Source organism: Ambystoma mexicanum, chromosome 1p (genome assembly GCF_040938575.1).
Source record: "Ambystoma mexicanum isolate Mex_15411 chromosome 1p, UKY_AmexF1_1, whole genome shotgun sequence".
Classification (NCBI taxonomy): domain Eukaryota; kingdom Metazoa; phylum Chordata; class Amphibia; order Caudata; family Ambystomatidae; genus Ambystoma; species Ambystoma mexicanum.
The window spans coordinates 663,454,086-663,481,451 of record NC_090921.1 but is presented as its reverse complement, the minus strand read 5'-3'; positions in this window follow the sequence as shown (position 1 = coordinate 663,481,451).

The window sequence follows — 27,366 nt, the reverse complement described above, 5'->3', positions numbered from 1 at the left end:
TGGAAGAGTGGAGTTTTGCTGAAGTTGTGGAAAAGAGCGATTGTGGTGGTGATTTTGACGGGTGGCAAGTCGTATAGGCCGATTGCGCTGACTGTTGTACTGTGTAAGGTTATGGAACGAATGGTGGTTGAGCGATTGGGGTTTTATTTGGAGTCGAATGGGTGTTTGAGTGATTTTCAGAGTGGGTTCAGGAGGAATCGGTCGGTGGCTGATCCGTTAGTGACTGGGGTGGAGGAGGCATTGTGTGAGGGGGAGTTGGTGGGAGCGTTCTTTTTGGATTTGGAGAAGGCGTATGATATGGTGTGGAAGAGTGGGTTGTTGGTGAGACTGTTGGAGATGGGTGTGAAGGGGAGGATGTTTCGGTGGATTAGGGCGTTTTTGGCTGATAGGACCTTTCAGGTGAGAGTGAGGGGGGTGCTGTCTGAAGTTTGGAAGATGGAGAATGGGACGCCGCAGGGGAGTGTGATTGGTTGATTCGTGCTTTGGCGGGCATATCTCTGACCTAGGCTGTGAGCCTGCATTGCACTTCGTGCAGCCTGCATCAGCTCTTCTCGTATCATGCTCTGTGGCTTGAGTGCTTATGTAATTTTCCTTAGACTTATAATGTGATTCCTACATGCTCGTGTTATACTATGTAACCTATAAGTTAGTCACACATGGTCCTACCAGGCTGCATATATGCTCCTGTAGTTCCAAAGGATTTTTTCCTTTAAGCACCTGCAAGCTTGCTCTGGATCTGTTGCTGCCTTGCGTTTCTGCGTTACTGCATTTGGCTAATGAGTAAAATAATAAAAGCTTTGAAAGTATGTAAATGGATCTGTCCTCTAGCTCTAGAACTGTCTAAGCATGTTCTTTGTGTATGTGAGTGTGTGTCTGTGTAACACGATGCAGGGCTGTGAGTGTGGTTCATGACTAACGCTGCTATGTCATGGTTTCACTAGTGATGTCAGCACAGTGGTTGCTTCATGCTTCATCGAGACTGTCAATCAAGGTATTTCCGTCCACGATCTACATTTCTTCCCCTACACCTATGTACTGGATTCGGTCTGCATGGCTGGTTGAAGGGATACCTTTCTGTATATGAGTCAGCCATTGGTGCACGTGGGATTAATCTGAAATAAGAAGGGTGTCTGCAAGCGTTTCTGGCTCTTCGTCCCGTCATGTTCCTGAGGGTAAGGAGGGGCATTCTCAGGACCCTCTCTTCAATTCTACATGGTTTGGCTGCAATTTCATGGGCAATTTGGTCACTTTGTGAATCTATGTTGAGTCTGCATTGGATTGCCCTCTAGGGAGTCCTGCCTGTTTGCATCTTATGTGTGCATTCTTACTCGGTAACATGGTCTGGTCAGACTTCTCCCTTCTATCCTCTACTTTACGGTGTCGCTCAAGGGTCTGTCCTCGGCCCCCTGCATTTCTCACTTTCCACTTTCCCCTCTGTGCTCTTATTTCATCCTTTAACATCTCCTTTCATCTCTATGCTGATGATGCCCAAGTCGTCTTCTCTTGTTCTTCTTTCAATGACACTTTACACTTTACTGTCTCTAATTGCCTTTCTGCAATCCAAAACTGGATGTCTTCACATTGACTCCACCTCACTCCTTCAAAAACAGAAGTTCTGCTTTTTCTCAGTATTACGATTCCTAAACAGAAGTTCTGCTTTACCTCAGTATTACGATTCCTCCTACTATTCCTCCTCCCTCTCTTTCTTTCCCCCTTCCTATGTTTTCTTCTCTCCCTCCGCTTGTAACTTGGGGGTAATCTTAAACCCCTCTCTCACCTTCTCTCTAAATATTTCTTCCACTGGTCCATCCTGTGGCTATGCTCTTAATATTCGTCGTGCTCGACCCTATCACTCTTTCCATACCACTAAGCTTCTTCTTTCCTGTCTGGTCTTCTCTCGTATTGACTATTGTTCAGCTCTTCCATTTGGTCTTCCTGCTTCTATCTTCTTCCTCTTCGCTTAGTCTATGACTCCTCTGTTCGTCTTCTTTCTTCCCGATCTCCTATCACTCCTGCTTTACTCTCTATATCTCTTCTCCCTTGGAATCTTTTACCATTTCCTCTCCTTTTTCTGCAAGTGTATCCATGGTATTGCCCCTCTCTATCTCTCTTCACTTATCCCAATGTATTCCCCTTTCCGTGCCCTCCGTTCCTAGAATCAGTTTCTTCTTTCTGTTCCTAAACTCCCATGTGCATCCTTTCGCTTCCGTGTCTTTGTGCTTCGTTGCCCCCAAACATTGGAACCCCCTCCTTCTTTTTTGTACATTCTTCCTCCTCTCTCTGTATCTTTCAATCCAATCTCAAAACTCATATTTTATATGTTCTTTCTAACAATTAAACTTCACCTCTCCTCCCTCTACTGTTTTATTCATCTGGAATGTACTGTTCATTTTGATTGTACCATTGTTATTTTCATTGTGCTCGTGCACTTTATACATTCAATAAAAAAATACAAAATACAAAAAATACAAATGTGCACAGGAATAGTGGTCCCCACCCCATTGTCTTTCATGAAGAGTAGGGTGGGACTCTACAAGGAAGTAATTCAGCCCCCTGGTCTGATGTTTTGAGACAGTTAAGATAATGATTATTTTTACTTGTACCAGTGTTTGATTGTAGAGTGAACCGGAATATAGCACTAGTTATGTTATAGCTATTGCCCAGGAATATCCGGGCTGAAAACGCAGGTCTGGTGGTAGAGGCCGACTATACCTACATACACGATGTCAGGGCCATCTTAAGCACTTTTGGGGCCCTAGGCACGGACATCTTTGGGGCCCCCCTCCACCAAACCAAAGGAATTAAGTGATCAAGAATATCTGCACCGCGCCCACATCACCACCCCCTGGCAAATCCCAACCCATAGGTTGATATGCTGCCTCAAAGCATTGAAAATAAGGGTATGTACTCCCTTTAAGTCTCCTTACCCTCTTCATTCTTGCTCTAATCAGAATGATAAACAATTACCATTTGAAGGCCAACATTATCAGTCTACGAAGAGGTTACTTCTGTTCAAGCATAAATGCAGGAGTCTTGTTATCAATAGAATTCAGGAAGGTATGCAGCATGCAGTATTAATGCAGGACTGTATGTAAAAGGTACATGTAACCCAGAACAGACAGAGAACTCACATTTGCTGTCTCACAGAACGCAAATGTGCTCAAGCATGGTTAGAGGAGACCAATTGGTAGGAAGGAGAAAGCTACACATACCATAGCATGGATGGTGGATGCAGATTGGAAGCTACCAGGATGGTGTCTGTATCCAGACAAACTGAGATTAGAAGTGGGACATTGTTTTCAAATAGTGTTGCCATTAGAGATCAAAGGAACAAGTGCCTGTGGTGTGCAATATATCAATGCTCACTGTTATTGTGAAAGCAACACTATAGCCAGTGAAACCATGAGTGAGGCTGTTTTGAAGATCATACCCTGAGAAGGAAATCTCTCTGAAGGGCTGACCATTTTGAAAGGTTTAGGGACTGGTAATTTCGTGAGTCTAGGCAATACAAGATTAAATTAGATGCCCAGCATTACACACACTGGTTAAGAGGTGAATCTGGGATTTGTGCAACTCTGCAATTTCTGCATTTGAACACTTCCATTACGAGTTCTTACCATGAACTAAAATAATCTCATTTCATAAAACTGACTTGGAAAGTACACCAATCACATTCCCAAACATGACCATTTAAAAAAATATATATATTATAGAAGGGTGTAGCACATAATGATTCTAGCTTCATTCTTGCCACCATCAAGAGAACTTTATAAGTACCAGCATACCAATCAGTGTGATTTAAAAGATTTAATCTGGGTTGGTCTTTTATATTTTAAAGCTTTACATACTTCCAAAACACTGGCATGTGAAATTGTCATTTATAAACATGCAGAAAAACCTTTGACTTTTACAAAAATGCAAAGCTTTTTTGTGTCAAACGAGCAGACTTTAAAATATGCTTGCCTGAGTCCTTCGCCATCTGGTCCGCTCCCTTCTGTCTACCACCCCTTCCACTCAAATGGCCTACATAAGAAGAAAGATCAAGTAATGGGCTAAACGATGCCACCAGCATGCAAGGAGGCAAACTTCACAGAAGACAGTACATTAATGTACGAGATATTAGATGATGGCTCGGGATCACTGTATTGTCTGCTGGCAAAGCCAGGATACGAGCATGAATGCTTTGGTTCCAAATTCAGATACCTTTTCATCTCTTGGACTAACAGTTTATGCTCATCGTTGGAGGTGATTGCCAAGGTTTTGAAACACCCCATCTGAACAAACCAATTTCTAGACCTTCACCATAAGGATGACATGATCGTTTTGATAGCAACCTCCGCTGCTCTGCTGACCTCCTGTCTGTATCCGGAACTGCACTGGCTACCTGGACACCCTCTTATCTCAGGCCAGGTCCCTCCCCAGCCAGCGTCACACACCTGCACTGCCCACCTGGCAACCCCCGCACTTGGGGACTCTTTTCTGTATCCCTACAGTCCCCGACCATAACACCTGATGTCTGCACTTACCCATGCACTTGCCACTTGCTGGCCGTTACTTACTATTGTTATTATCTATTCACATATACTGCACTGTCCCTGCCCCCTTCCCACGCACTTGAGCGATCTGAATGACACCTGGCCTAGTAGGATCGCTGTCCGTCCTTCCCTTGTTCCCCTCCCTTGCCTCGGCGTGCCTTGAAACACTTAAATATAGGCGCGTTATAAATGTCATATCATATCAACCCCCATCTGGTGCAGGTACATTGCTGATAATAGTACCTGCTGTGCTGCAAGACCAAGTACATATGCAGGCAGGTTTATAAACTTCAGACATAGGAAAGGCTCAGCCAGCCTTACATGAATGTGCTATTCGAATCTTGCATAGGAACACATTTCTCTGCAATGAGTGCTTAACACACTGAGCTAACTTCTGAACCATTGTGGCACTCATTTTACCAATATGCAGTTTAAATTTGCTATTGCACACGATCAACATAATTCCCACAGGAAGAAAAGAATGCTACAGGAGTTGTGCCGCAAGGAACACATAAACTATATATACCACATTGAACACAGAAAGCATTACATGATGAATTGATCGAGGCAGAATGTACTTGCCAAAACAGACAGGCAATAGGTTTAGAGCCTCAGCACCATGCAATACAATATCCTGATGTGTGCTATTTAAGTCTGTTGAACAAAGGAATCTTACTTCTTTATATCAGGCAGCCTTGTGGGGCTCCCTCCAAGGTGGGGGCCCTGGGCAAGTGCCCCTTTTGCCCTCCCATAAAAACGTCTCTGCACAATGTACCCCATTTTGTCTACACAGGTAGTATGTGTGCAGGGTTCAGGCACAAGGTAATGCATGAGGAAGGGCAATTGGCAAGGGCTTGGAAGGTGGGATCTCTCTCCTTTGGGAATGGCTCATTCATCCCGGTGGAGTCACTGCATCTCATTCTGATGCCATCCCAAGCATGCAGTGAAGACTTACCGTAAGACTCAAACATTGATGAAACCTGCTAACAGGGCACTTTGTAGGCAGAGCAAGTCTAACAAGGGCTTTTGTGAATAGCTCTTCGAGTTAACTCGGTCTTTCCATGAATGCACTGGATGTTCATGGCAGCTACCTAATAACCTTTAGTCATACCTGCTTAGTCTCCGGGTTTAACCCGGACACTCAGGGTTTTTACAATATTCTCCGGGTCTCCGGGGAAGAGCGTTGAGTCTTCAGGTTTTCGGGAGACTACAGATGGCCCACCGCAGGGCACCTCTGTGCTGATGGAAAGGAAAGCTGTGGATCAGGTTTCTGGTCCATTTCCAGACTTGGTAATAGGGCGCATTGTTCTTAGTCACTCCCCCACTGCGCCAAATATTATCAATAACAAAAGAGCCCCTTCTACTCCTACGCCTCAAGGAGCGGCGCAGCGGTCACACCACTCGGGCAAGTACCTGGGCCATTATCCAATATTCAGACAGATTACAGTCTAATTGCAAAAACTAATGCAGACACCCCCAGCTCTCACGGTGGGGCCAGCTCCCTAATGGAATGTTTGGGCTCTCCAAAGGGTGTTAATGAAGGCGAGAACGGCAAATGGGAGAACGGCTCTGCAGAATAATAAAGGCCAAACAACTCGACATGGTCATCCTGGAACATACAGTGATTACCTTACTAAGGATACTGGCAGCTCCGTCTCTGCACTGAGAGAAAGCAATTCATTGTAATTCTCCCAAGCTCGAGATCATGGTGGCCACGAGAGTTGACATCTGTAAAGTACATGTATCTTTAAGCATGCAACTGAAGGTAGTTAGTGACCGTCTGAGATTAAATGAGGTACAGATTTACCAACATTTTCTCGATTGCCATGGGTGGGGAGGTACTGTCATTTTTTAAGACATTCAGGGGGGAGTAGGTTGGTTGTGCCCTCCAGGTACACCGGTCTAAGGGCTACACCTCAGCTTTAAATAATGTTGAGACTTGAGGATATTCTAAAATAGCTGGACGTTTGACACAGGAAAACCAGCTCCTTGTGCTCTCTGTGGGAACAAGACGGGTCCCCCTTTGGTGCATGTTACGTGTTCGTCCTACTGCTGAGCAACTCACTTTGGCTTCATATTTTGTATTGTGCCTGACTATGGTCAAGCCATCATGCAGAAGTGCATAAAGCACCCGAAGAGAAATCTTGTTTTACGAAAAGCATCTGACCCTTCGCTGGGATGCCCAACGATGTTGCAGTTACCATAGGAACAATATGTTGCAACAGAAAAAAGCAGTTGGCCCTGAGTGAACTGGGTGTACCTTGGATTACTCCTTTTGAACATAGCTTGCACATACAAATCCTCCATATCACTCTATTGCTCACTGACCTTTACTCCCTAACCTGTGCAATGCAGATTGGGAACTTTGCCCTAGTGTCTTATACGGCTGCTTGGCGGGACGTAGGTATTGTGTATGGTGATTGTTATTATAATTTTCCTTTACACTTTAGACTTTTTCTGACCTTTTTTTCAAAATGCTTCCAGGGAAGTGGTTATAGCTTTGCTCCCGTTTTCGTTTTTGCTTTTTTAAAATTATACATTTTAGTTTCAGAGAAACCTTTTATACATCAGTTAAGATATTGTGCAACGAACATCAAATAGCATTCTTAAATTATAACAACTGAGTGAATTATGCCTAAACACGTAATAAAAATCTCCATTGTAATCGACACTCACTTGTAAGTTTTCTCAAAGTGCACATCTATTGCAGATTCTTCTTCCATTAAGTAATTAGGGCACAGCATTAGCTCGTAGTCTTGTGTCTACCTTGTTGCAGGTGTTCACAATTGCTGAACATAACGATAAGACTTCTCTCATTTGACAGCATAACCGGAAGCTTCCTTATCCCGTTTATAACGCACCCATGTCAATGTATTAAAATGTTCTCCAGTCCCGCATTTTAGACTCCAGCTTCAAATGATGTATGGCTTTTACATGTTAGGTTCTGTCATTGATGTTATGTTATTTGGCATTTATATAGCGCTCTATATATCATTGCTCTATCATCCATATTTGAGTGGCGTTGGCAACGTGGTAATTCAGAATGCTCAGTTTCAGGTCTAGCATGCAAGACACCTCTTGTATTTCATTGATTTAATATGCTTTAATCTACATTTTATAGACATTTTCCATTGCCCTTGACAAGGGAACCACTCAACCTAAGGTTGCATGCTGATTCTCATGTACTCTTTAGACAGGGATTAGAAATTCACATATGTCACATGACTTAGCTTTTTCCGCCTCCATAATGTTTGTCTTTAGTTTTCGTCTAACCTCCCTAAATGCCAGCATTTTGTCCACATCTAAGTCAATTGTGTCAAGTATTTCTCCTACTACCAGACCATGCCAGTTGAATGTACATTTTGACTCATCACAGGTGTTTTTGCTGTAGAGCGTCATTAGTGATTGCTTGCTGATGTCTGAACTCTACATCGTAGGAAACTATGTAGTTAATCTTATTCTAGCCAAACCCATTCATATCACATTTTATTTTTCTGAGCTGGCAGTTCACAGCACTGCGGGTGGCTGTGATAGCAGGCTATAAAAAAAGAAAAAAAAGATATGAAGGAGTGTCGTTCAGCTTTGTTGTTGTGCCAGTCCACTGAGCTTTTATGCATACAATTTGATTCTGCACAATTCCTTTTCACAACATTGTATATACCACGATCTCACAGCAATTAATAATACCTCCTTTGTTTTTCTTATTTGTTTGGATTAACGTTCTCATGAAATGTTTGATTTTATGATCTTTTATGTTGCAGTGTTATGTTTATAATTATCACTGGTTGTACTGTTTTAGTCTGTTACAATAGAATGATTTTGCTTACAATAAACTTGATTGATTGCGATCACCAGATCAAGTGCAATCGACGACTACCTTTTCTAAGCATGATCTGCACAACTCATGAATCTAGCTAGAAGCAAGAAGGGGAACTGGATGATAAACATCCTTGGAGATGTAATTGGGTTATTGTGAATAGCGTGTGGTGTTTTTGTCTGTACAAGGAGGCTTGGAGAACCTGGGGCCTCCTGTCGCGTTCAGAAAGTGAAACATTGGATTGTCCCAAATCCTCCTTACGTGCAGGATGTTATACTATAGAATTCCTTGGCCTGTCTCTCAAGTTCAGGGGTGGAGATTAGTATTCATGTGGCCCCTCTCATGCTCAGGGCTGCAGAATGGGATATGCATGGTTCCTTGTTTGGTACAGGATCGGATACTTGGAGTATCTCCAGCTGCCGTTCAGATTCAGGGTTTTATACTTACGGTTCCTTGGACTTTCACATTTAGGGTTAAAGACTTTGCATTCATCTAGCCCCTCTAATGTTCAGTGTTATGTTAATTGGCATTTATATAGCGCTCTCTATATCATTGGTATGACCTCAAAGCACTAGTAGTGTAGCAATGTTAGGATTTGCAGAGTTCCTTGTCCTTTTTTGCAGAAAAGACGTGGGGTTTTTCAAACTCCCTCTGGGGTTCAGAATTTGATTTCATGAACCCCCTCACACTTTATAAGTTGGAGACCTGTGTTTAGCTGGTCGCTCTCTGGTTCAGGACAGTAGACGTAGGATATACCGGGTTCCTTCTCTAGTTCAGGACAGGAGACTTGGAGTTTGTCCAACTCCCTCTCAGGTTCAGAGTTTCTTGGAGGTCTATAAATCCTCTCCATGGGTTTCCTCCCTGTAAGAATCCTCTGTTGGCACCCAGCCCCCTTCATTATGAATGCAGGTACAACTGTCTTTAAAATACTTTCCCTTCCTTAATAGTCTGTATTATTAGTTAACAATTTCTACCAGCATTATATCTAGTTCAACCTCGGCATGATTAACAATTACTACCCAAGGAACTTTCCCTGGCCAATGAGATGCCACGGAACGCAGGCATAATCAACAAATCTAAGTCTGAGCTTCATGCTATTGGACAATGCTTCGTTCCTTGGCGCTACCTCGGCCAGCCTGCCGGTGGACCCCCACTCTCCCTTACTGCACAATTCTGGCACCCAAAGCACCCTTTGCTTCTTTCCCTCTTGCAGCTCCTTACTTTATGTCACCCTCCAGTGGCTCTCCTCATCTTCTCGCTGCTGCCGTCCTGTTGTCCGCACGTCCCTCTCAAAACCAAGGAAATGAAAGAGGGGCTTGGCTGGTTCTATTCTATTTAAGCTATGTTTATTGTTTTTATTTGGGAACGCGGGTCACGCGGGCTTGTTGCAGCATGAGTTTTCAGAATTTAAATGGGCCCTTTGCACGGTGTGGAGTGAAGAGGTAGTTTTTAAAAAACAACTTAAAAATAAATCGATTTAGAAAGACAGCTCTGTGACTGCACAGAGCGGTCTTTCCAAATCGAACTGTCACGCTCCTGACAGGCACAGCAGTGTATGAGTGCGTGTGTGTTTGCGTGTGTGCGTTTTGGGTGTTTGTTGGAAGATTGGGTGAGTCTATGGTGGGGATGGGGTGGCAGGGGCCGAGGGAGGTTTCAGCCGTGAAACCCCCTGATTTCATGTTAATCCCACTAGAGCGGGAGCGTCAGGGAGGGTGTTGGGATTGGTGGGGGATGAGGGAATGTGTTTTTTCAATTTTTTGTAGGTCGGCGAAAAACGGGCGAAAAAAATCAGTCTTTTTGTTTGGTGACCTACAAAAAAAATCGGAAATATCACATAGGACCCTTTGCACTGCAGAGTTGGTCACTGGGTGGTAATAAAAATAATATACAGTACTTACTTGCGGATTCTTATCTTTTATTATCTCTCTGAGTATTGTAATGTATGATAACATGTAAAAGTTGAATGTATTTATTAATAAGTTGATGTATGATGGATTTTATTGGAAATGTGTTATGCAAAAAGCTATTATATAGCTGAAGCGCATTAGTAAATAAATAAATAAAATACGATTCTAAGGCCGGTCCCAGTGGTAATACCCTGGGTCCCTTGTCAAAAGGCCTTGCTATGATTGGATCTATTAGCATAGACTGTGAGACAATATCATCAGGTACAGCTCTTTGAACCAGGTTTCACTGTTTAAGTCCTTCTTTTGCTGTATCATGGAAGCTGATGTCCTCTTTCTCCTCAATTGCCTACTCGATTAATGTAAATGGCATTGGCCGACCAATCCCAAGGTACATTTCTTTGGGTCACACCTCACTGAATGTTCTTTGCCTATTTTCTATTTTTTTAATTTTATTGTTGAAAGCCCAGACCTAGCTCGAGAGCAGCGGAGCGTTGTGTAGAGTCTGGGTAGCCGTCATTTAGACTGTCATCTTTTAACAGTAGTGCGGTACTGTGAGGTCTGTGCGTTGGTATTTGCATCCATTGGATTTAGTCATTGTCAGGTATTGTTGAAAGAGCTATGTTTTGAGAGATTTGCGAAATTGGAGAATTGTGGGGGCATTCCGAGCCAACACCGTGAACGAATTCCAGAGGGTGGGTGCCTAACAAGAGAAGGATTGTTTGCGGGTCCTCTCTTTGCAGTCGAGTTGTGATTCAAGCCAGTTGGTTGATTTGTTGCGCGAGGAGCATGTGCCACCAGATATGTGGAGCTTAGCCACCAGGTACGCTGGTGTGCTACTCGTGACTGCTTTGTAGATGATACATGCAGTTTTGAATAGTATCCTGGTGTTGGGTGTCCTGACCCACGTTTGAGCTATCATGCTGCAACATTTGGTGCTGTGGGCTTAGAAAATCCAAGATGGCCAAAAAGCCCACATGTGCGCCAGAATCCAGGAGAACCACGCAGTTTGTGCGCACACCAAGATGGTCACCCAAGGTGCCACCCATTTTTGCCTATGTTGTGAGCACAAAAGGGCACAGAGCCTAAAACCATTGTAAAAGGGGCAATGCTGATTGCCAAAAGCAACCCATAACTGTTGGGAATTCGTTTTCTTCAGGTCAAACATGGCTAATTTATGGGCACAAAATTATTTTACTGCAGAACTACACCAATGCCATTTGTTGAACCTGGACAATATACTTCCATGTAATATCTCTTGTTTGAAATGCTTGAATTCAAGACTGATCCAAAAAAATGCATGCAGTACCCGCTTTTGACTGAGAGCGGCACTAGCGGTCTAAACTCTGACAGGGAAACTGCATGTCAGGAGTTGCAGGAGAGGCCTTTACATCAAAGGCTGGGAGTTAATTAAAATCTTAACCACATGCAGTTCCCAGAAGACAATCTGATTTAATTAACAGGCCAAAGGCTGGGAAACCTCTCACCTCCAGAGATTCACACCAGGAGTCAGAATCTCACATGACCTCTTGATTGATAGAAGGCAGACTGGCTGGCAGCCTCCTGGAGACCACACAATAGGCTCTTGCACTTGAATAGAATATGCTGATGTTGACTGTTGACTGTACACAAAGAGCTCCCAGCAGAAGACACATGTGATCACTGTCAACACTCTGAGAACTGAATTGAAAGCAAAATATATATTTTACAGAAACACTGATAACTCTTTGTAATCAAATGACAGGAATGTATAACTTTGAGAGCCTTAATTTAAAAAATGTACCTTCGATTCAAGCCCAAACTCCAATTTGTGTGATGTTCTGGGGCAAAACCCCGCTATTTATGGATACTACAGACTCTGTGTTTAAGCTAGAGACATAGGAATTTACTGGATTATGTATGGACAGGCCGTGTATATGTGTATAATTTTTAATGAAAAACCAATATTGCAAAACCAGTTAAAAAACGCAAAATGTTGCCGCTTCTGGATGCAAGCTCTTAGAAACATCAGAGTTTGAACAGATTATACCTCATGTGATACGTGATGGGTGCATGTAATTTCAAGCCACTGTGTATCTATGAAATATGTCTTTAGGTCAAATATAGATTTGTGTGTAATTTGACAGGGGAGTGTCCTTTCTGCAAGCCATTAAATTATATCATTCTGACACACAATCCTGCTCTCCAGCGAGAACGCAAAGAATTCTCCAACCTATCAGAACTCTGAAGGGGTTGGGCCTAGAACGCTAGCCTCTCCACCCACTTTCAAAACACATAAAAAGAGACTGCTGGGACAGGTAGGGGATTCAATTCCATTTGCTGCGGAGCATGCTGACCGACGACTTCACATCCAGAGATCCAGACTTCAAATCCATCAATCTCCAGAACCTGTAGCAGTACCCAGAAAGCAGAGCAGTATCCAGAATCCAGAGAGGCTAGACCAGCAGAGCAGAGCTGACCCAGACCGCTGTTCGCAGAACCAGAGAGCTGACCCAGATCACTGTGAAGTGCCGAGACCAGAACCGGAGTCCAGTCCAAAACCTGACCAGATCCGTGGCGAGGCCTATTTCAAAAATATATTGTGAGTACCTAGCAGAACCGTGCAGAACCAATCTCTTAGTTAAAATAATCTAATCCAAGTGTTAATACAAAAACAAATAGCATATTGCTTATTTTCTGTAACTCAACGTATGTTTCGGTCCATACATATGTTGAGTTACAGCAAATAAGCAATATGCTATTTGCTTTTGTATTTACACTTACTGTAATCACCAAGAGGTGTTGAAATTTATGTTAATATATTGGTTCAAGTGTGGAATATTGACATGTATAGTGAGATTGTGAATGAATGATGGAATGAATGGTGGTGTTTAAATGTGGATGTTGAGAACAATAAATATTTGTGTAAATTGCTTATAAATAAATATATATTTTTTTGACAAGACTTGGTATTGTTTAAATGTGTACAGATGTTCTGATCTCATTTCGCAGAGGTTCATTTTTGTTGTTCCATTATATTTAGCCTGTACAACCTGTGGCAGTAAGGCAATCCCTATTTCGAAACTCGAGCCCCTGGAGGAGCCATTAAAGCTTTAGCTACAGACCCTCTGTGTGGATCCGGAATGTCTTGGCCAATGGCCCTGTTACGAGACTGAGTGGCATTACTGCTGTGTGATTCTAGGTCACTTTCATTCTGTGTGTATTCCGATGTCTTGGCCACTGTGTCAGTGTGCGTAGCTTAGTCAGTGAGAGTTCTGGATCGTTGACCAGACGTTTTCTGTAATACCAATTGTATACCTGCAAAACACTGCACAGTTTGAGATGAACTTCCTGTGGCTACTGATCACCATTGTGGTATGTGTGACTTAGCTGACATTGTGGTTTATACTTTCACACTTCAAATTGAAGTGGCCCCCCACCCCCAAAACTTTAAAAACCCACAATAACTTTGGTGGTGTATTTCAGATGGTGTAATAATTTGTTTATTTTGTTAGTTTAGTGAGGCTCGTAATTTGTTTCATTGCCGCAACGGTTGAATAAAGGGACGCTATAGTAGTCTTACTGCTCTGTGTTTTACATTTCTGATTGTTTGTAAAGGAGTGTGTTTTTCTGTGAATTATACCAATATTTTTTTTAAATGCTATGTTATGTGGCACTTCTATATTGGGTGACTTAGGGTTGTGTCACTGGTGGATTAAAAATAGACTGGTATGTTTTTGTTGGGATGCTGTTATACTTGTTTTTTGGGAAAAGCTTCTTAAACCTTAAATCTGGCATTGACAATTAATTTGAGGTTTCAAATTTTTTGTAGATAGTAACCTTAATTGTTTATTCAACTTACATTTTTTTCTTACCACCTTTGTTTCCTTTCAAGTATTGTCCTTATGTGATTGCACACAGGTTGAGACAAGACCTGGCCACTTTTCAGATTAGGTAACCATGAAGACATTGGGAGCGCCACCTAGTCCTTTCAATTCACAGCATCGCTGTTAATTTTTCATTAAAGATTGGCCCTCATTCCAAGGTTGGAGCTAGTCATGGCGCTATTAGCGCCATGACTAGCACCAATACCGGTACCGCCACCGACGTGGTGGTATGGGGTCTTACCGGTCCATTCCGCCCTTTGCTGGACCGGTAAGTCCCCATCTGAAATGCCATTCCCCATTCCCATTTGAGCCCCCATAGGGCTCAATGTGAAGGGGGAAGGCTGCAATAACGGTACCGTAAATTGCGGTACTGTTATTTACCCCGGTATGCCTTTGCGGGTAAAACCAGGCGTTAAGGGAGGGACCCGCAAAGGGACCTCGTAGTAGGGCGCAAAGGGATTACCAGCACCGGTGTCACTACCGGTGCCCGGTATCCCTTTGCGCCCAGCTTGTAATGAGGGCCAATGTTCCTTCGGTTATATTGGGATGTGCGTGTATGTTGGTATGTCAAATCAGTATTCGTCACATGACTCCAAGTGTTTACTGATGGTATCTATCTGTGGGCCTATATATTTATCTTTGAATCTATGGGCCTCATTACGACTTTGGAGGCAGCCATTAATGTTAATGAGTGACTGTATTGTGAGGATGGAGGCAAAATGAGGCACTGTTATGAGGATGAAGGATGTGGTGTTAATGAGGGAGTGTGACGAGGATCTTGCTTTTAATGGGGGACTGAGATGAGGATGAGCATTGCAGGGGTAATGAGAGGCTGTGACAAGGATGCAGCACAGGGGGATTATGATGGACTGTGATGAGAATGAGGGTTGTGGGGGAAACAAAGGGCTGTGACATGGAAGAGGGATGCAGGTGTAATGAAGGATTGTGACAAGGATGGTGGACGCCAGGGTAATGAGGATCTGTGATCAGGATGGGGGATGCAGGAATAATAAGGGAATGTGTGTGGAATGTAGTGGTAATGAGGGTCTGTGTCAAGGATGCGGAATGCTGGAGAAAGGGTATTGGGGTACTGTGATGAAGAGGAGAGAAGACGGAGTAGGAATAATAACCCCTTGGTATTTTCCTTGATGACATTACACATTGCAAGGGTTTTGCTTAATCAGATGCTTCTGCTTGTTGTAATAATGAATAACATTCCTATGCATGTTTGTTACATTACATTTTGTACTTTACACAAGTTCCTTTTCAGAGTTCTTCTGTGCTGCATTTCAAGTTTTCTCCGTATTCATATGGTTTTGATTGTTCGTAAAATTACACATTATCAGTGTTCTGCTTATTAATATGTTTTTCTGCTTATAACATTACGAGTGTTGAGCTTATTTGGATGCTTTTTCTGCATGTCCAAACTATAAATTACTATTTATTTTACAACTTAATATGTCGAGTTTGGATGAGGCGATAATGAAACATTTTGAAGCATAAAGAACTTTATACTAAAGTGTATATATTGGCCAAAAATAAAAGAAATCCATTTTGAGAAATTGGGTTCTAAACTATTGAGTCCCGTGTGAAACTCTCAATTGAAATAAAATCTTATTTTAACTTCCTATAATTTACAATTGAGTGCATGGATTTTAACCGTATTTGGAATGTTGTCAGGCTCAATTTGATGTGTCAGATTCAGTAGCATGCCAAATGTGGTGAGCATCCGTGCACGGGTCTCACCAGCTAACAATGATATGATATGATGCTATGATATGGCATTTGTAAGGGAGGGGGAACAAAGGGAAGACAGACAACGATCCTACTAGGCCAGGTGTCATTCAGATCGCGCAAGTGCATGGGTAGAGGGAAGGGGAAAGGGAGGGGGGAAAGTGCAGTGCAGGGCAAGTAGAATAATAATAGATAAAATGGCCAGCTAGTGGCAAGTGCAAGGTAAGTGCAGAACAAGTGCTGGGAAGGGGGCTGCAGGGATACAGAGAACAGTCCCGCAGTGCAGGGGTTGCCAGTGCAAGTGGAGAGTGGCTGGGCCAAGGACTGAGATCGGTGAGAGTGGCCCAGTTGCAGATTCAGTGCAGTTTCAGTCAAGAATTAGCAGGGGAGAGGGGGAGAGAAAGCAGAAGCAAAGAGGAAGGTTTTGAGGTGCTTCCGGAACCGGAGATAGTTCTCCTCAAGTTTAAGGGAGGCAGGAAGGCTGTTCCAGAGGGAGGCCCCTGCCGCAGAGAGAGAACTAACCCCAACTCATTGCTTGGAGAAGCGGCGGACCCTGAGGGAGTTGGAGGCGGATGAGCGAAGAGCTCGAAAAGGAAGATATTTAGGAAGAGAGAGTTGAAGGTATTTATCAATGCTAACAATGACCTGCTTGCTCATCCTTCAATTTAAAGGGCCGCAGTGGGAGACAGGCAGTGGATAACAATGTTCTTCTTGCTTAGAAACTAAGAGGGTTGAGGGATCCGTGCAATCATGGGGGACCAACTGTGCCAAGAAGTTTCAAGGAAAAATGGGTGCTATTGGTGTGTTGATGTCCAATAGACAGGTTTGCAATGCTGTGGGAAAAGCTGTCACTGGCATAGGTGATGTGAGGCATTGTGAGGCTGGCGTTGAGTGGTATCATGTGGGTGGTAACAGCCAGGTCGGTGGGCAAGGTGTCGATGAGGGACTGGGCGTAATGAAATGTTTGCTAAATGATTGTGGGGATGGCAGTCCAAAGTTACCTTGCAGTTCCAATCAAGGGTGCTGGTGCACATGCCATGGGTGCTGGATGTGGGCTCTTTAGCCTGGGGCTGTTTATCAGTGGTATTTGGCAAGTCTGTTATTGCCACTTGTTCCTTTTGCCCCATCCTCTGTGGCATGCATGTGTTGTTCCTTAAGAGGCATACGTAATGCTTCTGGGTTCACAGTTTAGAGAAAATGGCCACATCCAGGAGTGTGTGATGCGTGGTCAGCCCTGCATGTGTCGACATGTCAATCCTGAAGCTACATCATGATGATCCCAGAGGCATAATATAAAATGAGAGCCTCCCTGTGAGCCTGCTCTGAGGGGGCCAAGTTCCTTTAATAACTACATGCCACAAAAGATTCGGAGGCTGGGCCGGGCCACCACACATGTGCAATGTACATGATGATCATGATGCCACAGGGCTTTGCCAAACCAGGAGAAATGTGTAAGTACATTTATTTTATCAAACCTTGAGTAATTCTCCTAGCATTGAATTAAGGTGGGCGGGGCCTGGAGCCCAAACCTACCTGTCTCTACTGTGCATGGCCAGGAAATCACTACGTGCTTTCCAGTGGTCGAGGAAGCATTTGGTGTTAGGGGGATTGGGAAGCTCTTGAGTGGGTACTAGCTTTGTAAAGAGCGGATCAATATTTTTAATGGAGGGGCATGAATATCTCCCACAAATTGGTGTGAGCGACCCAGAATAGCAAGGGAGACCTACGTAATATAGAAGGGTTGGAATGATTCTCCCCAGAGAACATTTTTTAAAATAATGTGTTGAAATGGCTCCTTTAGCAGCACAGTTTTTGCAAAAATTTGGTCAAAAAGCCATGCAATTTATAATTGATTCTCTAGGGTAGCACATGAAAGAATCCAGTAAATGCCATGTCATCAACAGTACACAGGAGTATTTTACAATTTCTTCATAATATCTGTGCCCTCAATTGTGCTCATCATCATTGGCCTCATTACGAGTCCGGCAGTAACCGAGGCGGTAAAACCGCCTGGTTACCGCCGGACTCGTATTACCATTCCGCCTCTGTGATTCCCGGAATGACCGGGGCATTACAACCCCGGTTTCCCGGGAATCACGGAGGCGGAATGGTGTTAATCCCCATTCCCATTGAGTCCTATAGGACTCAATGGGAATGGGGATCATGGAAACACCGGCAGCATCTCGTAATGCTGCCGGTGCTTCCTCGTCCGCCTGCAGGCGGGCGGTGTTAAACCCGCCAGGTCAGACCTGGCGGGAACATCACCTCCCGCCTGCAGGAGTTGTAATCGCCCGGTATGGAAACAACGGTGGCGGTAAACCCGCCGCCACCGTTGTTTCCATACCGGGCGATTTGTAATGAGGCCCATTGTCTCTTTCATGCAGCAGTGCCCCCAATCAATTCCAGAATGGTAACTATAAATCACTTTTTTGGAGGTGTAGCCACAATATATGCCAGTATGGTCACTGTAAATCACTTTTATGAAGCTGCAGTCATGTTGATGCAATCATGGGCACTACAAATCACCTTCATAATTTACAGTGAGCACAATCTACACCAGATTTCCCAAGACAGCACTTTAATCAAGCCAACTATGCCTGCATTGCCACTGTAAACATGATGTAGCTGCCCCTCAAACACATACAGGTACACTCACAGATCACATCCACACACAAACATACAAGTGTGTGCACACGTACGCACATATTGCTATATATTAAAACATGCATGCATACACTTATTTGTTTTACTTACCTTTTGCTTTACTTACCTTCAAGTTCAAATATGGCTGCTTCAGAGGTCCAGTCTGGGTGTTTCCATGGTGACCCTCTCCCCTAGCTGTGGGTTTACACGTGTTTAGGTTCTTTTTCTAAAGGAATTTGGCCTTGAATCCTCCTTTTCACAGAAGCATGTTCAAAGTCCATTAGAAATAGACGCAATACATGTGAATAAACCAAGAACGCTGATAGGGTCAGAACCATGGGCCAAGTTATATAGCAGGGGACTTTCATCCCTCGCATTATGACTGGCTAGCATGATGTGGCTCTCTGTGCCCCAAGGCCACTCGCACAACGGGAGCTGCAGGGCCTCTGCTACACCAGCACATGATCCTCTTTTCGCACCACCACATCATCGATATCAGGTTCTGTACCATGTTCCGTTTGCAACTTAACAGCACCTGGCCTTACTCCCACTTGATGGTGTCGTGACAATGGCTCATCCAAGATAATGTCCACCACTGGCAGAGGTGTTGCAGCTAAAGAAGATATCACACAGAATGTTAATTTTATGGGCTTTCACTAATAGGAAGAGTATGGTATCAAACTGAAAATGACAATTTTGTTGAAATGGGCTATAATGGGAAGGAAACAGGCAGTAGTGGACACGGAAACAGCATCAAACCTTTCAGATGCCAATACAGATTTAATAATAAACTTGGAATGGTGAGGACTGTAATGGGCTGTAATGGATTGAACACAACAGACAGTACTGTACTCCATCCAATTTCAAACCCTTCCAATGTCGATAAAAGTAGAAAAGATCATACAGACAATTACAACATGAATCAGCTTAGCTGGGCCAGTGAATACGTCCTGGTTTCCCACTTCAGCCACTCCGATTTTCTTGGCCCCTTGATTCGCAATCTACCGAAACCTATAAAATCTTCCATTACCTCTCTTCCCAACAATAGTTTTTCAATAAAGACTAAGGGGGTGTCACGACCCTCGCCCAAAACCCCCTCTGGCAAACCCATTGGCCAGATGGAGTCAGGACTCGGGCCTCTAGAGCCTGGCATCCTCTTCAAAAGCCCTCATGGGGCCAGTCCTGATACCTATGGCGCCAGGCTCATACACCATGAAAAACAATGTGCTTGGGAACTACTTTATTGTGTTGTCAGCCAACATGGAGGCATCCACATAGCTTGGTTCCTAAAAACCAAGCTATGCGGTCTAGTGTTTTGGGTGTGGTAGCCTAGGGACTACTTTACCTGAACTATTTTGTTGGGGCTATTTAAACCACACCCGAGCAAGACAACACTCTTTGCGTTACTTTGCAGCTTGCAACGTGACGCTCACCGTGTCCAGCTATTCCCTCGAACCTCGGAGAAGCAGAACCTACAGGGAGACAAAAGGAACATCATTGGCAGCAGCATCCTACCTGCAGTCTTCATCCTTAAACACTCGCAGCTAATGAGAACAGCTTCCTCGAATCTGCACGCCTCCCGGACAGAACGACCTGAAAGAGGAAGATAGAGGCAACATTAAAGAAAGCAGTAGAGACATTTACAAATTCCGAACTGCTCAAAAGGCTTACCTGGCTGGTCGCCTCTCGGCTGGCACCACTCTGGACATTCCACTCGCGCTGAAGAACACTGCAACCTACAAGGAAGGAAAACACAGGTTAGCAAAGGCAAGACTTCGCAGCGCTGCGCATAGCGCTTTCTTACCGCATCATAGCACTCTTATGGCGCCATCATTTACCAGCGGGGTTCAACCAAGCCAGTTCGCCGCGCTGAAGCTCTGCATACCTAAGGGAGAAAAAAAAGAGACATTTTAAACAAAGAAAGGCATGCAGGATAACAACAAAACTAAAGAACAGCAATAAGACCTACCTGAACAATATCAAACAGGCCGGCGTCAGTGAAGTAACTGGACCGCACTTGCCCATGAAAGACAACACGCCCCTGCAAAGGAGGCAGGACGGAGAGCACGCCTAATTCTACCACAAGGTGAGGAGAGGGTGCCAGAGGGACTGAAATCATATGGGGGTGGAGGGAGGATACTTACCCCAGTTGGTCAGTCTTGAACACAGTCCTCCTGTATTTTCAGGCAGAACCTTCCCAGCAGACCACATCAGGGTAAAGCTGAGAAGCATACCAGCGAGTAACCCAGCTGGGTGGCATCCCTGTGGATACCATGTGAGCGTAACAGGGGGTCATTACGAGTTTGGAGGCAGCCATGGCGCAATTAGCGCCATGGCTGCCTCCAAACTGGTGTCCGGGTCCGGGTTCTCAGAATGGGGACTTACCGGGTCATTCCAAACTTGGAGGAACGGTAAGTCCCCATTCTGAAAACCATTCCCCATTCTGAAAACCATTCCCCATTCCCATTGAGCCCCCATAGGGCTCAATGGGAATGGGGAAGGAGCGAATAATGGGCCCGTAAAAACGGGCCCGTTATTCGCTCCCTCGTCCCTTAGCGGCTCCCGCTAAGGACGGCTGGTTTTACCAGAGAAACAACGACAAATTAACAAAATATGAACCCAATCTTCGACTCCTATTTTTCAAGCACATCTTGTGCTTCCTCCTGCACACTTTAATTTATTGAGGAATGGGTATTTTAAACTTACCATTACCACCAGCCTCCTGCCTCCTGCCTTCTGGGGATTTTATTTCGCAGATTTCTCCGTGCAATTTTATGCATGTACGCAAGTCTGTATAGAAGGCTAAAGAGGGCAGCCTATATATATTTTGGACATCTGCCTCTTTTTCCATCGGACAAGCTCTATTTTGAGGTGACTTGATGTGCCAAATTTAGTGTTATCCGATCCCTATCCAAATGGACAGTGCCTTATAACCGCCCATAATCTCAAGTTGCTTTCTTTACCAGGGAAGGGTACAATCGCACTTGCACTGAAATTCACTTTATGATTAGCAGAAAATCCCAGATGTGCTTTTAAAAAATAGGTACAAAATCTTAACTGGCCCAACACTTTCAAATTGAACACCGCCAATTCGGCTCATAAGACGCTACCAGGTGTATCTACAGGGATGCCTGCTATTTGGCACAGGAATTTATTTTCCAACTCCTCCAGGACATGACAGTTTGAACCACTCTAGATTTCGCTGGCATAAAAATCATGGAACAGACCTTTGCCTTATATACCTCCAGGCACTTCTCCAATCAGTATGCCTCAAACTTGAAATAACAATGTAAAAAGCCCCTTAATCCTTAATGATGCCTTTTCAGCTGTCTTCTTAAAATGATTGACACAAAGCACCGCTCTTTGAGAGGAGTAGGCTCAAATAAATATGAGACTGCCCCCTCATCTCTATATTCATTTAAAAACTAGCTACACGTTTTCATCCTTTTCCTGAACAACATAATACTTGTTTTATCATATTTAATTTCCAACTATAGTTCCCAGAATAGTAACTTGTGTTTAGCAGGCCCTGTTGGAGACCTGCTGGGTGCAAGTCCAAAATAGCTTAAGGAAGCATGCTATAACATTCACCCGTCAGAGTGGGTGGATTAACTTTCCCAAGAGAAGTACTAGAATTAACATCCAAAAGGAATAAATCGGGGCCAACTGACATCCCTGCTTTTCACCTTTATCAGTGGTGGAAAAAAATTTATAATTCCCCGATCTTGTATATCGGACAGATTCTGAGATCTTTGCCTATCACCGTTGGATACGACTTAACAAACCATTAGTGACCTGTAAGGGTGTAGATGTAGGACTCAGACACAGTGGGCTCATGTTGACTGATATACACTTTTATTAAAGTAAAAGGGTGGGGGATTGGGGAAACTCCTGCCTTTCCCTAAAGTGGAGAGGGGTTTCCCTACCTTAACCAAAACTAAGGAAACTGTCAGGATGTTTTTGTCTAAAGTAAATAGTCCACTGTCACAAGTCCACAGCCTATTTCCATCCCTGACAATATTGACTAAGCTATTTAAAAAAATAAAAGGTCTTCTTAATTCAGAAGAATGAGTTGTAGATCCAATCAAAGAGTTCTAAATAACAAAGGTTCCAAACCCAAAGTTCCTAAATGTAAAACATAAAGTTCTTAGATATTTCTCTGTTACACAAACATTGCAACAACCAGGGGCAACGACTCCCTTGTCCTGGTTAATTCTCTTGGCAATTCTCTATTTCTTGCAACACAACCAGGGGCAATGACTCCCTTGCCTTAGTTCCTTGTCGTGTAGGTCCCAGATCTCTGCTTCTCTCTCTTTCCGCTTGGGCCAACTTGGTTCACTTCCCTGCCAAATATGGTCTTAAGTAAATTGCTCTGGGGTTTCCCTTCTTCTCATGGGATTGGGTCCCAGACCCCACTTTATGGTCAGGAACTGGGAGCCCTCTTCTCCCAAGTACCACCAGGAGGAATAGGACTCTTGTGGTTCTCGTGTAGTGGGTCCCAGATACCTCTTCTTTGTGTGCAGGTACTTGGAGCCCTTTCCTCCCAAGTACCACCACGAGGAGAAGGACTCGTGTTGCTTTCGTTTGGTGGGTCCCAGACCCTTAAGATTCTCTTGTTGCAGGTCAGAACTGGTTCACGTGCCTGCCAGGTTCTGTGACTATGAAGATGCTGACTGCACCTTTTTCGTTTCCCACCAGCCAATCTGAGCACTCCCCCTACCTCTAGGGAGTCTTGTAGTGGGCTCTGGTCCGCTCTGGAACACTGCAGTGTCAATCTTTTCATGGGAAGTGCAGTCTCCCCTTCACGCGCTTCCCAGTCTTCAGGAACACCGGGAGCTTCTCTCTGCCAGGTCGCATTCTGGTCCATCCACTCTGGACTGGCCCTGGTCCTTCCAGCTCCCCTCTGGGCATCCTGGTGTGCTTTCCTGCACCTTCCTGCACTGTGCTGGCTCCTGCAGCTCCTCTATGGAGAACTAGAAATCTTCTTTTTATGTCTCTCTTCTTTTTCTACTCTACATTGACCAATGAGCAGCCAGCAACAACTAGACTGCTCATTGTGGTTCTTATGAGTACTCTTACTGCCTCTGTGCCTCCTCTTCGTCCCAGTACTTATTCCAAGTTGTCTAGAATGCTCATGTTGGTTCCACGGGGCACTCTACATTCCTTCATGCATCTTCGCCACAGTGTTTGTAAATTCTATATCTTTCATTTCTTCCTCACTCTTCCTCGTCTCAGTGTTTCTACCCTTGATCTCCCTTGGCTCAGTTGTGCTCTTCATAGTCCCAGTACTTTCTAGGGAAACGGCAGGATGACTATAACTCATGAGACTATTATGGAGGGGGTTGCTCTTACGGTTATAGGAAGGGGAGGCTAGGGTCTGGTGATTGGCGGGGATACCAAGTTCTAAAGGGTGGGTCATCCCAAGTCCCATGAGGGTTTTTTTTCTCCCATGTTATCCTCTCCCTGTGCACCAACCCCATGGGAACTATTGTACTGAGGATGCACCGTCCTGCCCCATGAGAATGGTCTCCCCCCTGGGGGAGAAGGGGAAACATCCACAGATTTGTCACAGACTCGAATAAAATTATGCCACATTGTTTCTATGATATGATATGATATTTTATTTGTATCGCGCTCGTACACACGTGTTTCAGAGTGCGAGTAAGCTAGGGAGGGGAACAGGGGAGAACACAACAACGATCTTACTAGGCCCAGTGACATTGAGAACGTGCAAGTGCATGGGAAAGGGAAAAAGGGAAAAAGTGCATGGGAGGGGGAGAGTGAAAAGTGCGGAGCAGAGGAGAGCAAGATTAATAATAATAAATAAAAATAAATAGAACATTGAGGCAATAAACAGTGGTAGTGCAGCCAGCAAGTGGCAAGTGCTGTGTTTAAGGCAGCAGACTGGGTAAGTCTGATAAGTGCAGAAAAAGAAGAAAAAATGGGGGGGGCTGTATGGGTAAGATACAGTCCCCAGTGCAAGGGGTGGCCGGGAAGCAGTGCAGGAGGGTGGCAGGGTGATGAGGTACCTGGGCCCAAGGGACAGAGGGTGGCCAGGTGCACAGTGCCAAGAGAGAGCAGATCAGCAGGTGAGAGGGGGAGCAAAGGCAGAAGCAAAGAGGAAGGTCTTGAGGTGCTTCCGGAACCGGAGACTCTTCAAGTTTTAGAGTGGCAGGGAGGCTGTTCCAGAGGGAGGCCCCAGCCGAACATAGAGATCTACCCCCAGCACATTTCTTTGAAAAACGATTGACCTGGAGGGAGTTAGAGGTAGAGGAGCGAAGAGCTCGAGAGGGGAGGTATTTGCGGAGGGATAGCTGAAGGTATTTTGGACCCAGGCCCCAGAAAGCCTTGTGGACAATGCAGAGGGTTTTGAATTTAATCCTTGCATCCACCGGGAGCCAATGGAGTGATTTCAGAGCTGGAGAGATACAATGCCAGGGCTTGAGGCCAAGGACAAGTCTCGCAGTCCTATCAATCAAATACCACCGAAATCCACCCTGGAGTCTAGTGGAGACAAACACAGCCAAACCACTACTTGGAATCCGGCAGTGATACCACCAGACAAAGTGGCGGTACCGTTGAGATGCCACCAAACTCGTAATGAGCACCAATGTTCACATTTCTAATTTGTGTTGCAATCGTTTGTCAACCAACTGTGAACCGATATGTTCCATCAAAAAATTGATGTTGCTCACCATTTTACTTGATATGCCAATTTTGCTCATTGCGCACAAAAGGTTGGGGACCCCCTGGAGTAGAGGGTTAGGTATGTATTGATCAAGAAAATGAGATGCAGAATTGGGAAAAGAGAGAGTGAGAAGAGACAGAGAGAGGGGCTAGAGAGGGAGAAAGAGGGAAAAGAAAGGGAAGGAAGGGAGGGGAGTGAACTGGAAGAGAGGAGGAAGTTGAAGAGGGGAAAAGAGTTAGAGGTTAGACAAGGAAAAGGATTGGAGGGACAGCCGAGGGTAGCTGAAGAGTTTGAAAGGGCATGGCAGTCTAGGCATAGCATGCTTGTAAACCCACTACTGAGCATACCTGTCCCAGTCAGGGTGTCTAAAGCAACACTTAAAACCTTCCAGCCATCACATTCAGTGTTCAATTTGTCAACCTGAGGGGGACAACTATGCCCAGGCGTGGATCTCAAACTTGCCATATCTAGAGACACAAGCTACACCTCACTAATAAGGCCTGATGAGGCTGAAACATGTCTGGGGTTGCTTGAGTTCTTGTGTAAAAGGGAAGTTAGCTAGCAGCCGTATCCTACCTTTACTCTGTGTGTAAATGTTGTTGTATCTAGACTTTAGAAAACCTTCTACCAATGATTGGACGTCATGGGAATAGGACATGGAGGGTCAGGGGGACAAATTCCCCCACCATTTTAAGTGGGGTGGATACAATGGCATTTATCCCCCCCAGAATTGATGTGTCTCTCTGCACTGCAGAGTCTGCAGCGTGTAAAATACGGTCTGAAGATTTCAGACTGTCTGCAGGCAGCAACGGGCTAAACCAAAAACTCTGCTGCTCGCTCATGCCCCCACTCTCCCCCGCGCCTGCACATGTGGAGCGTGCCCAAGCCAGGGAACATCCTGCACGTTCCCCTGCATGTGCGCAGGGCACTGCTGTGCAGCCTCAGCTTCCAGAACGAAGGAGAAGCCAGGCGACGCGTGCTTCGTCCTGACTGACAGCATGTGTATCGAGGTGGAAACTCCAACTGCTGCGACTCGAGCCCCTGAGAGACCTCACCTCAGCTTAGCCGTACTACTTAAGGTAAGTCAAAGTCAGTGGCCCCCCTCTCCCGGGTGCAGTGCAGGCCAGCATGGGTTGGGGAGGTTTTATTAGAGGGAACATCATACGGTTTAGGCCCATTGGCAGATGTGCTCCCAAGAGGCCGCGACAGAACCCGGACCCCCAGAAGGACACGTAAGGAAGTCACCTGCGTTACTGCATGGTCTGGACCCATGTTGCAGAACCGGACTTGGAAAAGTGCTCCCTGGGTTGGAAGTCACCCAGTTATGGAAACTTTCTCTGGGGTCGATAGTCTCCCGGCGGTGGCGCAGATCCTTTGTCTCGGCTCGTTTTTTGGTGGAAGTGCTAGTGCAACGTGTTTTCCCTGCGTGGCTGACAGCTGTGTCGCTAGCGATCCAAACGAGCCCCCGGCTAGAGAAGCCACACCGAGAAGGGTGGGGCTGCGGGGGTGTATGGTAGCACCCTCTGCCCCCCTTGGAGAGCCGTGCAGGTGTGCGCCACGGACCCCTGCCCACCACATGTATACACAGCGAATCCTCCACTTGTTATACACACGAAAACCCCACATAGCCCACAATGCCTTGCCATGCAACCAATATCTATTTCCATATGTGTCTGGCCCCTGCCCACAAGGACAGTCAAGCCTGGAAATGCTTGGCACTTCTCGTCTGCTGTTGCTGTGTGCAGATTGGTAATAAGTGAGCTCTGAGTGCCAGTAAGCTTCTATCTAGCTGTATTTGAGACTCAGCCTGGGCAGACCTGGGATCTGTTTAGCTTCAAGTGTGAGTTAGCGTGGTGACCCAGTTGGCTCATGTTGCGTGCTTTGACGCTGTGGTCCTGTGTTTGACATGGAGTTCTCCAGTGGATTTGTGGTGTAGAGAGACGTGATGTCAGTTAGGGTGGGAGGCTGGTATTGGGTTTGGGTGTGGTGGCTCTTTCCAGCCCCGTCCCCCGCCAGCGATTAATGGTGCCGCTCGGAGAGGAGCGCTCTAGCCACAGTGTTCCTAGAGAGAAATTAGATGGTTACGGTTGCAGCTGTTCAGTGCGTAACTTGGCATGGAAGGAGGGCAGGGGCTGCCCACACACAGTGCACAAACAGGACCGTCCATACCCTGCTAGCA